Source organism: Geotrypetes seraphini, chromosome 1 (assembly GCF_902459505.1).
Source record: "Geotrypetes seraphini chromosome 1, aGeoSer1.1, whole genome shotgun sequence".
Taxonomy (NCBI): domain Eukaryota; kingdom Metazoa; phylum Chordata; class Amphibia; order Gymnophiona; family Dermophiidae; genus Geotrypetes; species Geotrypetes seraphini.
Window position 1 is genome coordinate 250,000,633 of NC_047084.1, and position 13,036 is coordinate 250,013,668.

The 13,036-nt window shown below is 41.9% G+C and overlaps 1 protein-coding gene across 3 annotated transcripts in view; it reads left to right on the top strand.

Moving 5' to 3' along the window:
• Positions 1-13,036, top strand: part of RAB28 (RAB28, member RAS oncogene family) — a 200,897-nt gene that overhangs the window by 56,046 nt on the left and 131,815 nt on the right. The gene's annotated exons all lie outside the window — the stretch shown is intronic.

The following is a 13,036-nucleotide window of genomic DNA, read 5'->3' on the forward strand; positions in this document are numbered from 1 at the left end:
TGCATAATCGCCTGATATTACACTTTGATAGTCCTGTATAGGCAATATTACAGTAACCTATCTGGGAGACAAAAAGCACATGAATTAAGGTATGCAATGGTTTTTCTTCAAAGTATCTTTTTAATAGGTCATAACTAGAGTATAAAACACTTTCTGGATAACTGCAGACTTTTGCTCTTATTCGGATTTTAATGAGCAAAATATCTGCGGTTATCCATCCAGAAAGGGTTTTATATCATGAGGCATAATTCTATAGTCATAGCCTATCTCCTTGCCTATGCTTGTTTCATGAACAGGTTCAAGTAGTTCCCAATTTGCCTGTTTTCTTTTTGTCACCGTCTTTTTAATGCCCATTTCATTTCACCATGTTCTGTCGGTCTGGAGTGATATCTGATCAGATGAGCCTAGTTCAGTGCATAAAAGTTTGGCTGAAAAATTTTTGTTTTTAAGTAGTCATAATGAAATGAAGAAGAGGTGAAGATCTCCCCTATTACATCAAGGTTAGTATTGATCACATTGCATCCTGCAAATTCTTATTCAGTTTGCTGATCTTTTTTTTGTGCTAATTCTAAATGCCATCACCCTCCAGAAAACTTAATTTGTTATGGTTATATCCTGTTTTTCTAGTTGCAGTCTAGGGGACTTATGAAGTTACCTAATAGCATCATAATATTAAAAAGTAGATTAATAAAGCCAAACCAGTTCAACATTCTTAAACCTCATCTTGTATAAGAAATCTGAGAAGTTCAGGTCAGGATGTGCTCATTACTCCCCCCTCCCCTAGTATTTAGAGGCTGAATGCAGAGCCTCTTGTAAAATATGTATGAAGATATGCATGAGTGAAACGTCCATTTGCTGGTACATCTAGTGGGAACAATCATAAAAAATTGGAAAAATAGAGTGCCCCAAGCTCTTAAATTATTGCTGTAGGCAGGAAAATTGCTGGCTCCTGCTATCTATGAAAGGAACTCCTGCTATCAATGAAAGAGGGAGGGGGGGGGGGAGGGTCTTCTGGCACCTGTCAGCTTTCTGCAGCCTGCCTACAAGAAAAGGAGTTATTTCACAGAGGGTACCAGGCATAAGTCCACCGCTGGAAATCTTCTGACTGCCGGTCAGGCAGACCCCGACCACAGACTCCAACCCTCAAAAATCCATGTGACACATCGGGGGAGAACCTTCACAGCCGGCTCCCTGATACCCAAAGGGTTGTTACTCAGGAGCCACTCAGCCTGCGCTCAAGCCTCTGATAAATGAGCAGATGAGCAAGCTCCCAGGGGAACAGTTCCTGAGCTCCTGAAGGGACATAAAACAGGCTGGCTCCATAGGTAGTCGGTGTGAGATTGGCCTGCAAGCAGCAGTCTGCCCATGCAGGACTGTATCCTTTCCCCGGCAGAGTAAGCCCAAGAAGGGGACCACTGAACACCGAAGTCACACAAAAAAATAGAAAACCGACTGCAAAAATACCTGAAAATAAGAAAAGAAAACAGATCAGAACACACCTTCTGAGTTTGCTTGCAGAAAGAAAAACTGAAGAGGGAACTGTTCTCCAGTGCAGAAGAGAAGGAGTTGGAAGATTTGAGTGACACCCTTCTGCAAAGTTTGCAACTAGGGGGAAGGAATACCTATAGTACAGAATCCTATGTCTTTGCAACAGAAAAGCACAGTTACTTACCGTAACAGGTGTTATCCAGGGACAGCAGGCAGATATTCTCACATGTGGGTGACGTCATCTACGGAGCCCCAGCGCGGACAGCTTCTCAAGCAAACTTGATTGAAGTTTCAAGTTTGCTACACTGCACCACGCATGTGCATGCCTTCTTGCCCACTAGAGGGCGCATCCCACCTCGTGGTCCTCAGTTCAGTTTTATCCGCGGAGCCAGAAGCCCTGTGGAAATTGAGCTCTGCTATTTTTGCCTTCTGTCGCCGCGTCATGGGTGATCTGGGGCATGCTGCTCAGAACCACCTCATGGGTGACCCTCACAACTGATGCCAGCCTGATCGGCTGGGGTGCCCATTGCTGCGGTTGCCCTCTTCAGGGCAGACAGACTCGGTTGGAGAGCAAGTAGTCAATAAATCATCTGGAATTTAGAGCCATTCATTTGGCGCTGAAGGAGTTGCAGTCTTCCTGTCAGGGAAAGCAGTTAGGGTGTTATCAGACAATGCTACTGTGTATATGAACAGACAAGGAAGCACCATAAGCGCTCCCCTATGCCTGGAGGCACAGATTATTCCAGAGGGTGGAAGTTCACTTACTAGCCCTATCAGCTGCTCATATGGCAGGAGTAGAGAACATCTAGGCAGACTTTCTCAGCAGACACTTTGGATCTGAGAGAGTGGTCTCTGTCTCAGAGGACATTCTTCAGCGCTGGGGAAAACCAAACATGGATCTCATGGCTACAGCCAAGCACATGAAGGCAGAATGCTTCTAAAGTTGAAGAGCTGAGCCAGGAAGCACAAGGTTGGATGCTCTTGTTCAGGCCTAGCCCATCAAGCTCCTACTTTGTGTTGTCGCCATGGTCCATGGTGAGCCGGGTCATCTGCAGAATAGTGAGCCACCAGGGTTGGTGATCCTGGTAGCTCCAGATTGGCCTTAGTATACAGATCTAGTACACCTACAAAAAAGGCAGATCTCTCAGACTGCTGGTTCATCCTAGTCTACTCAGCCATGGTCCAGTCCCTATGAAGAATCCAGTGCACTTTGGTCTTACGGCATGACTCTTGAGTGTACTGCCCTAACTCGGAAGGGTTATTTGGAGGTAGTCGTCTTGACCCTCCAGTTATCGTTTGCCAAGGTACAGGTGGAGCCTGAGAGTACTTCCATCCTGGTGGTTCTAGCATTTCTGCAAGCTGGTCTGGAAAAAGGCGTAGCAGTCTCGTCTCTCAAGGTTTAAGTAACTGTGCTTACAAGTTTATTAAAAATTTGATTAAAAGTCTATTTTGAATTCTAGGCGTTTTACATTATTAAAAATGGGTTGCAAAATTTAAAGTTATAGACAAGGATAAACAAGATACGCAGACTTGACATACAGTTAAATAAAATGAATGAGGGGAGAACAGTACAGCAAAGAAAAGAAACATTCAAGGGATAAACAATAGGAATAGGGTAGGGAGATCTTCGTTGTCACTGGACACCTCAGAGAAGCAAAAAAGGAAAAATTGTTGTTCGAAAGCGTCTTTATAAAGGAAGCACTTTAATGCTCCTTTAAATTTATTTAAATTTTGCTCCCCTCTGATATGAATAGGCAGCGAGTTCCAGATCGTAGGGGCAGTTACAGAGAAGGTACCAATGATCTTTAGTGAAGGCACAACAAAAAGGTGCTGAGTAGCAGATCTTAACCCTCTTAGAGGGTATGCTTTAGGGCTCGGAGAGGTAGTCATTCACTGGTGTCTCACTCAGATGTCACTCGATTTTTGAGGGGAGCACTCCAATTTCGTCCTAATCTAATTTAATCTTCCATTTCTGAGTCGCACAAACCTATACAAGCTCAAGGCGATAGATCAAAGAGGAAGAGGGAAAAGGAGGGGGAAGGGGGCTCAGAAAAGCAAGGGGAGGGGCCTAGGAGGAGGGAGGGTGATAGACAGAAGCTGATAAGTCCTCTACTGTCCAAGGCTGTTTCCATCTTGAGACCTGAATATTGTTCTCAAGGGTCTCTCTCATGCTCTGAGCCCCTGTCAGATACATCACTCTTGGATCTTATGGTCAAGACCATGTTATTGGTTGCTAAAGTCTCAGCAAGGCCAATCTTGGGGATATAGGCTCTCGCTTGCAGAGAGCCGTTCCTCCGGTTTTTAGAGTTTGGTGTTTCTCTGTGGACTGTTCCTTCCTTTCTGCCGAACGTGGTTTCTCCCTTCCATGTCAATCAGGAGATCCACTACCCGCCTTTCACCCCAATGGTTCGGTGAAGCAGGATAGGATTTTGCAGAGGCTGGATGTGTGCAAAGTCCTGCTCCACTATCTGGAGAAGACTAATGATTCACGCCTCTTTGACCGTTTCTTGTTCACCGGCTATTTGAGATGGGGCAAGCCATCTTCCAAGGGTTCGATTGCAACTTATTTGACAACTTCCTGGGAGGAGTCACAGGCTTTTTCTCCTATAGAAATCTGTAGAGCAGCTACCTAGTCTACTCTCCACACCTTTATGAGATTCTACAAAGTGGATGTGGTGGCTCAGGAGGATGCTTCCTCTGGGTCTTTGGTTTTGTGGGCAGGTTCATCTGTCCCTCCCTAGACATCTGCCACTGCTTTGGTATGTCATCTATAGAAGAGAATCATATGTCTTTGCAACAGAATGGAAGATTAGGTTCTTACCTCATTAATCTTCTTTCTGTTATAATATATAGGATTCTGTATGGGCCACCCTGTGCAAACTTTTGATTTTACCTGATTTTTGCCTTGGACATTGCCAGTGTCTCATGTGACTTCTTCTCCTGTTTTTAAGATTCAGTAATGACTAAACTACATGAGCATGGGGGTACCTTTTCCCTTTATCCTTTGAGGTTTTTATGGGTCCTGCATGTTACACTTAGCAGGTTGGTTCCTAGCTACTCATGTGCTTGATTTTGTTGTTCACTGTTAATTGTTATTCATGGTTCTTTTGACATACATTATAGAGCAGAACAGAATATGGTTTTGTCACCGGGGAAGTACCTCTCCTCCTCCTCCTTTCTCCTGTTTCAGTGGAGTTAGATTGCTTTGGTACTAACTGAAGATGGAGCTGTTCTCAGTGCAGAAGGGGAGGAGTTGGAAGGTTTGAGTGATGCCCTTAAAATTTGTGACTGGGGGAAAGAACAGCTATAGTACAGAATCCTATGTCTTATAACAGAAAGAAGATTAACAAGATAAGAACCTAGATTGAGGTTATTGACACTGCCTATAGTTGTACTCATATTGGTCTCTGCTGCTGCTTCTGACTGGGTGGGTAGTCAAAGTGGGTAGCTGTGACCTACTCAGACCCACTTTCCTTATAGCTCTGTCTTCAAGTGTAGTTATTTATGTATTTATTTTTGCATTAACTGATTTATTATCTTTTGTGAGTTTTGATGAATGCTAGTAAACAGTGAGGAGTTTTGAATCTCATTACTCTGCTTTAGGTTTTTACTTTGTCTTAAAAACATGTGCAAATATTTTTAATCCTTAATAAGGCTTGCTTTTTTCAGTAGTGCTGAATGATGCGCTTCTGCTTAAGATGAAAAGTGCCATGAAAATAAATGCAAATAATAATGTATTACCATTCAGACTAAAACAAACTGCAGAAACTCATTAAGAAGAATATAATCGTAGAATTTTCTTTCTCAGGCTGTATCAAAATAAATGAAAAATGATAAGCAAGTTTGTAGTTTTCATCAGTAATAAGTATAAGACAGGATAATCTGTTTTTTTTTTAATTATTATTTTGGCTCTGAATCAATAGACATGTGCTTATATTTTATTCTGTTATGTGGACTTCCTAATTGAACTTTCTTTTCTACCCATTTGATCCATAAGCAGACTCAAGTGTCAAACCCACATTCTCAGTTAGATGTATTATAAACAGAAATTAACCCAGGTTGCATGGAGCTACATTCCTACTGATTTATAGCTCCTTGACTGGTCTTAGGGCACTGGTTATCTGTAATATATTAGGGGTAGGAATTATCAGGCACCAGTATATTATGGATGGATGGATGGATGATTTCTGCTGTTGGAGATATTAACCAGATCACCTTTAAAATAAGACTAATAAGTCAGATTTTTAAACAGTCTTTATGACAGATGGGAGCAGCAAGAGGAGTGCATCAACACTAATTAACAACATTGTATGTACACTTTAGTTTTGATTTTTCTTTACAGTGCTAACTCCATGTAGGGAGTGATATGCTGCTCTGTGAAATTTAATGGTTACTTGTTAAGATATCTTAAATTGTGCTTGCTCCTCTGAATAGCAGTGCATTAATGTTAGTCTTAGGGCTCCTTTTACTAAGCTGCACTAGGGCTTTAACGCATGGAATAGCATGCACGCTAGACCTTAACACCAGCATTGAGCTGGCGTTAGTTCTAGAAGCATAGCGCACCTTAGTAAAAGGAGTCCCTAGTGTTGAGGTTTTTTAAACTTGATTTCTCTCTATAATTGCATTTGTACATTTTGGTTAGAAATGCACAATACTGATTTTATAAAATAATGGAATCATGACTGTGTAGTTATATCGGGCTATAATCTGTTCAAGAAAGACAGGGTAGGAAGAAAAGACGGGGGAGTAGCATTATATATTAAAGATCATATTAAAGCCACACAATTTACAGGATCTGCAGTGCAAGGAAGAGGCACTGTGGATCAATTTGGAAAGAAGGAATGGTAAATGTATTTACATTGGTGTGATATACAGGCCTCCTTCACAGATGGAAGAAGTGGACAGAGATTTACTAGTAGACATTCAGATATCTAAAAAAAAGGGGAAGTTTTACTAATAGGTGATTTTAACATGCTGAATGTTGATTGGGGTATCCCTATTGTGGGGTCTTCTAGAAGTAGGGAGACCCTGTATTTTCTACAAGGAAAACTGTTCCAGCAGTTGGTACTGGAATCCACACGGGATGGGGTCATACTGGACTTAGTGCTTACAAACGGGGAAAGTGTTTCTGATGATACAGTGAGTGATCATCTGGCATACAGTGAGTGATCATTGCATGGTACAGTTTAATATTAAGATGGGTATAGAGAGGGCTTAGACTTAAAAAAAACTAACTTTGTTCATATGGGGGATTACATTGAGGAATTGTCTGGATGGGAATGTCTGGAAGACGTAGAAATGCAGTGGGCAAAACTGAAAGGCGTTAATTGTAAGGGCAACAAATCTTTTTGTGAGGCAAGTAAGTAAAAGGAAAAGAAGGCAGCTTTGGTTCTCAAAAGTAGCAGCTGAGAAGGTAAAGAATAAGAGGTTAGCTTTCATAAAGTACAAAAGATCGCAGAAAGAGGAAGATAGGCAAAAATATCTTGAAAAATTAAGAGAGGCTGGTCGAGTAGTCAGGAAAGCAAAAATACCAATGGAAGAAAAAAATAGCTGACGTGGTAAAACAGGGAGACAAGACATTTTTTTAGATATATCAGTGATAGGAAGAAGTGCAAAGTGGAATTGTGAGACTCCAAAAGTGAAGGGGAGAAATATGTAGAAGCTGATAAAGAAAAGGCTGAATTGCTTAACAAATATTTCTGTTCTGTGTTCATGGCTGAAGCGCCAGGGCTCTGTACTTGGGCCCATCTTTTATTTAATATCTTCATAAATGACCTGGAGGATGGAACATCTAGTGAGATCATCAAGTTCGCAGATGACACAAAGCTATGCAGGGCAATCAAATTGCAGAAGAACAGCGAGGAACTCCAGAGCGACTTGAGCCGATTGGAAAATCGGGCAGATAAATGGCAGATGAAGTTTAATGTGGAAAAATGCAAAGTCATGCACTTAGACAGAAAAAATAAGGAACACAAGTACAGTATGTCAGGTGCAACTCTGGGAAAAACCGAACAGGAAAGGGACTTGGGCGTATTAATCAATAGGACCCGGAAGCCGTCGGCTCAATGCGCGGCAGCAGTGAAGAAAGCGAATAGAATGCTAGGCATGATAAAGAAGGGAATCACGAGTAGATCGGAGAAAGTAATACTACCGCTTTATAGAACGATGGTCAGACCACACTTGGAATACTGCATCCAACATTGGTCTCCATACCTAAAGAAGGATTTAAAAGTACTCGAGAGGGTGCAGAGATGAGCAACGAAGCTAATAAAGGGCATGGAGAACTTGAAATATAAGGAACAACTTAAGAGACTGGGATTGTTCTACCTTGAGAAGAGGAGACTGTGAGGGGATATGATCGAGACTTTTAAAATACTGAAAAGAATCGACCAAATAGAGCAGGATAAAAAACTATTTATAATGTCTAATGTGACAAGGACAAGAGGACATGGACTAAAGCTAAGGGGGGACAGGTTCAGGACAAATATCAGGAAGTTCTGCTTCATGCAACAAGTGGTGGAAACCTGGAATGCTCTCCCAGAAGAGGTAATTGCGGAATCCATCGTTCTAGGTTTTAAGGGTAAGTTAGATGTACACTTCCTTATGAGTGGCTTAAGGTGACATAGGTAAGGGTAAGCTAGATGTGCATCTCTTATGAGAAGCTTAGAGTGATATGGGGACTAATACTATACCAGGGTACACCTGGCGGGGCCTCCGCATGTGCGGATCGCTGGACTTGATGGACTTGATGGACTTGAAGGAGATGGCACTTCTTATGTTCTTATGAGTGGAACTGCAGAAGTCAAACACGAAAAGGGATGGAGCAGTGGTAGACCTGATCGATTTTCAGAGGGTTGTATTCATGAGGAGCTAGCTAAATTTAAAGTAGACAAAGTGATGGGCTTGCATGGTGTACATCCGAGGGTGCTGAAGGAACTTAGGGAAGTTCTGGTGGCTCCACTAAGTGAACTTTTCAATGCTTCACTAGAGTTGGGAGAGGTATAGGAGGACTAGAGAAGGGTGGATATGGTGCCTCTATACAAAAGTGGAAGTAAGGAATAAGTAGGGAATTACAGGCCAGTAAGTCTGAATTCTGTGGAAAGCAAATTAATGGAAAGACTTTAAAACAGAGAATGGTGAAGTTTCTGCAATTCAGTGGATTACAGGATCGGACGCAACATGGATTTACTAGAGGTAGGTTTTGTCAGACAAATCTGATCAATTTGTTTGACTGGGTGACCAGAGAATTGGATAGAGGATTTGCGCTAAATGTGGTGTATTTAGATTTTAGCAAAGCCTTTGATAGTGTTCCACACAGACGTCTAATAAATAAGCTGAGTGCCCACGAAATGGGCCCCAAAGTGATGGGCTGGGTCAGGAACTGGTTGAGTGGAAGACAACAAGAGAGTATTGGTCAGTAGGGATTGCTCTGAGGAAAGGGATGTTACCAGTGGGCCTGTTCTTTTTAACATTTTTTATAAGCGATATTGTTGAAGGGCTGTCCAGTAAGAGATGTCTCTTTGCAGATGATAACAAAGTCTACAATAGAGTAGACATCCTGGATGGTGTGAATAACATGAAAGAAGTCATAGCGAAGCTTGAAGAATGGTCTGAAATTTGGCAGCTAAAATTTATTGCTAAGAAATGCAAGGTCATGCATTTGGGCTGCAAAAACCCAAAGGAACGATACAGTTTAAGAGGTGAAGAACTTATGTGCACGACAGAAAAGTGGTACTTGGATGTGATTGTATGTGATGACTTTAAGGTGGTCAAAAGTAGAGTGCCACAGGGATCTGTACTGGGATCGGTGTTTTTTAACTTATTTATAAATGATCTGGAAATTGGAATAACAAGCGAGGTGATTAAATTTGCAGATGACATTAAACTGTTCAAAGTTGTTAAAACGCATGCGGATTGTGAAAAATTGCAGGCAAACCTTAGAAAATTGGAAGACTGGGAGTCCAAGTGGCAGATGAAATTTAATGTGGACAAATGCAAAGAGATGCACATTGGGAAGAATAATCCGGATGTTATGGTTAACTTCGGAGGTTAGCGCCCAAGAAAAAGATCTTTGTGTCATTGTAGACAATGCGATGAAACCTTCCACCCAATGTGCAATGGTGGCCAAATGAAGATGTCTTCTAATGAAGCCTGCATTAAAAAATGGTTGCCTTAGGACTGGTGCTTTTAGAGAAGTTTTAACCCAATTGTACATAGGTGTTACTTCTGTGCTGGGTGCTTTAGTTCTGCTTTTACTGTGGTGCAGCTAGAACATTTTCTCTTCGATGGTAAAAATTTTTCATCTCACCTTCTTCTTGATTTTTTCTTAGTTAAATTTTTAAAATGTAATATTTATGAAGAATTACAATTCTTTTCAAGATATTTAAAAGAGAAAACAGGAATACAGTATAACCTCTGCAGAACCTGACAGATGAAGCAACACGTGCAAAGGTGGTCCAAAGAAGGAGTGCTACAAGTCGACAGAGGATTCATTCTCTAATGATTATTTAACTTTCTGTAGAAGAATCAGATTATCCCCGATGCAGTCAGTTGCTCAAACTGGCCAAGTCGGGTCTTTCAATAAATTTCTTTTCTACTGGTGGTTCATCCTTCCTTGGACTATCTTTGCTGCTGTTGCTTTATCAAGATACTTGAAACAGGTATAGTTATCACAGACCAGCAATAATAATAATAAAAAATGAAATATCTAAAAAAATAAATAAAAGAAACTCTTAAGTCTTAGGGCTCCTTTTATCAAGCCGTGCTAGTGGGGTTAACGCACGCGACTTTTCATCACGTGCTAACCCCCGCGCTGGCTAAAAACTACCACCTGCTCAAGAGGAGGAGGTAGCGGCTAGCACAGCTGGCGGTTTAATGCGCGCTATTATGTGCGTTAAACCGCTAGCGCGGCTTGATAAAAGGAGCCCTTAGTACTTCAAGTATTACACAATATTGGGAAGCTCTTATAAAGTTCAGTAATGCCACTCATCTCTGTCAGACTTAATCAGACTGAATCCGATTTTATCAGTTTCTTATATTCCAAGAGCCATCAGAAACGGCATTCTAAAGTTCACAAAGTAGCTTATAGAGTTTCTCACTGCTACGCTTCCTCATCGGCTTATCTATATACTTTTTATAGTTTCTTATATTTCTTATCTAAGCACAATATTTTCTTCGTTTAGATTAGTTATTAAATTGAAACTTAACTGAAAAACTCAACATATACCCGTAGGTATTAGATTGCAAATTTCTCCCATGAATATTAATTGTGGATATTCTGAAAACCACTGTTTTAATGTCTAATAGTTTCTGTTTCAATTTATCCTTTATGGCGTCTTGTCACTCTGTCTATTTTTTTGAAAACCACACAGTAAAGCTGACAAATAAGGCAGCCCAAAAGAGCTTTATTATAATGCTCAGTATTTTTAGGGATACTCGACACAGGCCTGTGTTTTGACTAGATAGCCTTCATCAGGGCTCTAAAATAACTTTACATTAAGAAAACATAACATATTACCAGTAAATTAAAAAATGAATACATATGTAACAACTCAAACCAATAACAATGTAAGCAGATTAGCAACATGCACAGGGAACTGAACATGTATATCATGGTGTTAGGCAAACTCTAGATCAGGGGTGCCCAACACGTCGATCGCGATCGACCAGTAGCTCAGGAAGGCAACGCAAGTCGATCGCGGAGCCCATCCCGGGCTCCGTGATAGACTCGTGTTGCCGTCCTGATCTACCTGGCCGATCAGCCTTCCTCTCCAGTGTTCTCTCTAGGGCCTTTTAGCTGGGCGGTCCGCCCAGCTGTCATCTGCTGATGCCGCCGCTGCTGAACATTAAAAAAAAAAAACCGGCTTGGAGATTTCAGCCCGTAGCGAACTTATGCTCTGTGGCTCTAACATGTGCGTGCTAGCTTCCCTTCTCTTCCCTCCGAAACCGGAAGTTATGTCCGGGGGGGGGAGGGGGAGAGAAGGGAAGCCGGCACGCACATGTTGAGAGCCCTGAAGCAAGCGTTCGCTATGGGCTAAGGCGGGAGACAGGTTAGTGAAGAATTTGCTCTTCTTGCTGCCGGGTCCTGCCTACTTTCTGTTTCCACGAAGGCAGGACCCGGCAGCATTTCCCCCAACAGCTCGATCGCAATGCTGGTCGGCCGAAGCAGGGAGAGGTTGGGGCGGCGTCGGCTTTCGGGCCTGTTATTGGTGGCGGTTTGGGTCCTGGTCCCCGATGGCAGTGGCTTGGGGGAGGGCAGGGAGAAAGAAAGAAAAAGGGCAGGCAGGGAGACAGAAGGAAAGAAGAGAAACAGAAAAAAAAGAAAGGGAGGCAGAGAGAAAGAAAGGGCAGGGAGAGAGGAAGGAAAAGTTGGGGGAGGGAACAAGGTCTGGAGGAGAGGAAGCATACAGGCTAAAAGAAGGGAAGAAAGATTGGATGCACAGTCAGAAGAAGAAAGTGCAACCAGAGACTCATGAAATCACCAGACAAGGTAGGAAAAATGATTTTATTTTAAATTTAGTGATCAAAATGTGTCTGAATTTATATCTGCTGTCTATATTTTACACTAAGGTCCCCTTTTACTAAACCGCAATAGAGTTTTTTAGCGCAGGGAGCCTATGAGCGTCGAGAGCAGCACTGGGCATTCAGCGCAGCTCCCTGCGCTCTAAAAACTGCTATCGTGGTTTAGTAAAAAGGGAGGGGGTATATTTGTCTATTTTTGTATGGTTGTTACTGAGGTGATAGTGCATAGAGTCATCTGCTTTGACCTCTTTGAAAAAACCCTGGAATAGGAATGATAATTAACATTTTCTATGCATACAGTGTGCGTTGTGTTTTTTTTAAATTTTATTGTTGGTAGATCATTTTGACTTGGTCATTTTAAAAGTAGCTCGCAAGCCCAAAAAGTGTGGGCACCCCTGCTCTAGATTACATTCCTCCAGATCCCATTTCTGACCCCGAGACATGTATTAAAAAAAAAAAAGATGTTTTATTCCTACCACAAGTGACAATTATAATAGTCAGATGGTGCAGTGTGTAGGTGTGAGACTACTACTACTTATCACTTATATTGCACTGAAAGGCATACACAACGCTGTACATGTTGACATTTAATAGACAGTCCCTGCTTAGAAGAGCTTACAATTTAACTTGAACAGACAGACATGACTTGGACAATAGACAAGCTAGGATGCTTAGGGAATGCACAAAAACCCACTATCTCTTAAATCATTTGGGGAGTAAACACATGGTTCTCTATAGGCTGTATAAACCTGCCTCATGTCTTATCACCCCAAAATAAACAAGAACTGATAGAACATGTTAGTGTAGGAGAGGATTCTCAGGCAGATGCTCAGCACCTTCAGGTGGTAAGAGCCCAGCATGATCAGTGCAGGAGAGATTTTTCTCGGTCTGCAGAAGCTCTGGAATGATGCATATCACCTGAAGCAGGAGAGGTTTACTGGGCTCCCGATGCTCTGCTCAAGTAGATAATGACACAAGAATGCTGGAACGATTACAGATGGGGGCTGCCCTCTTAGTTCAGGCCTCT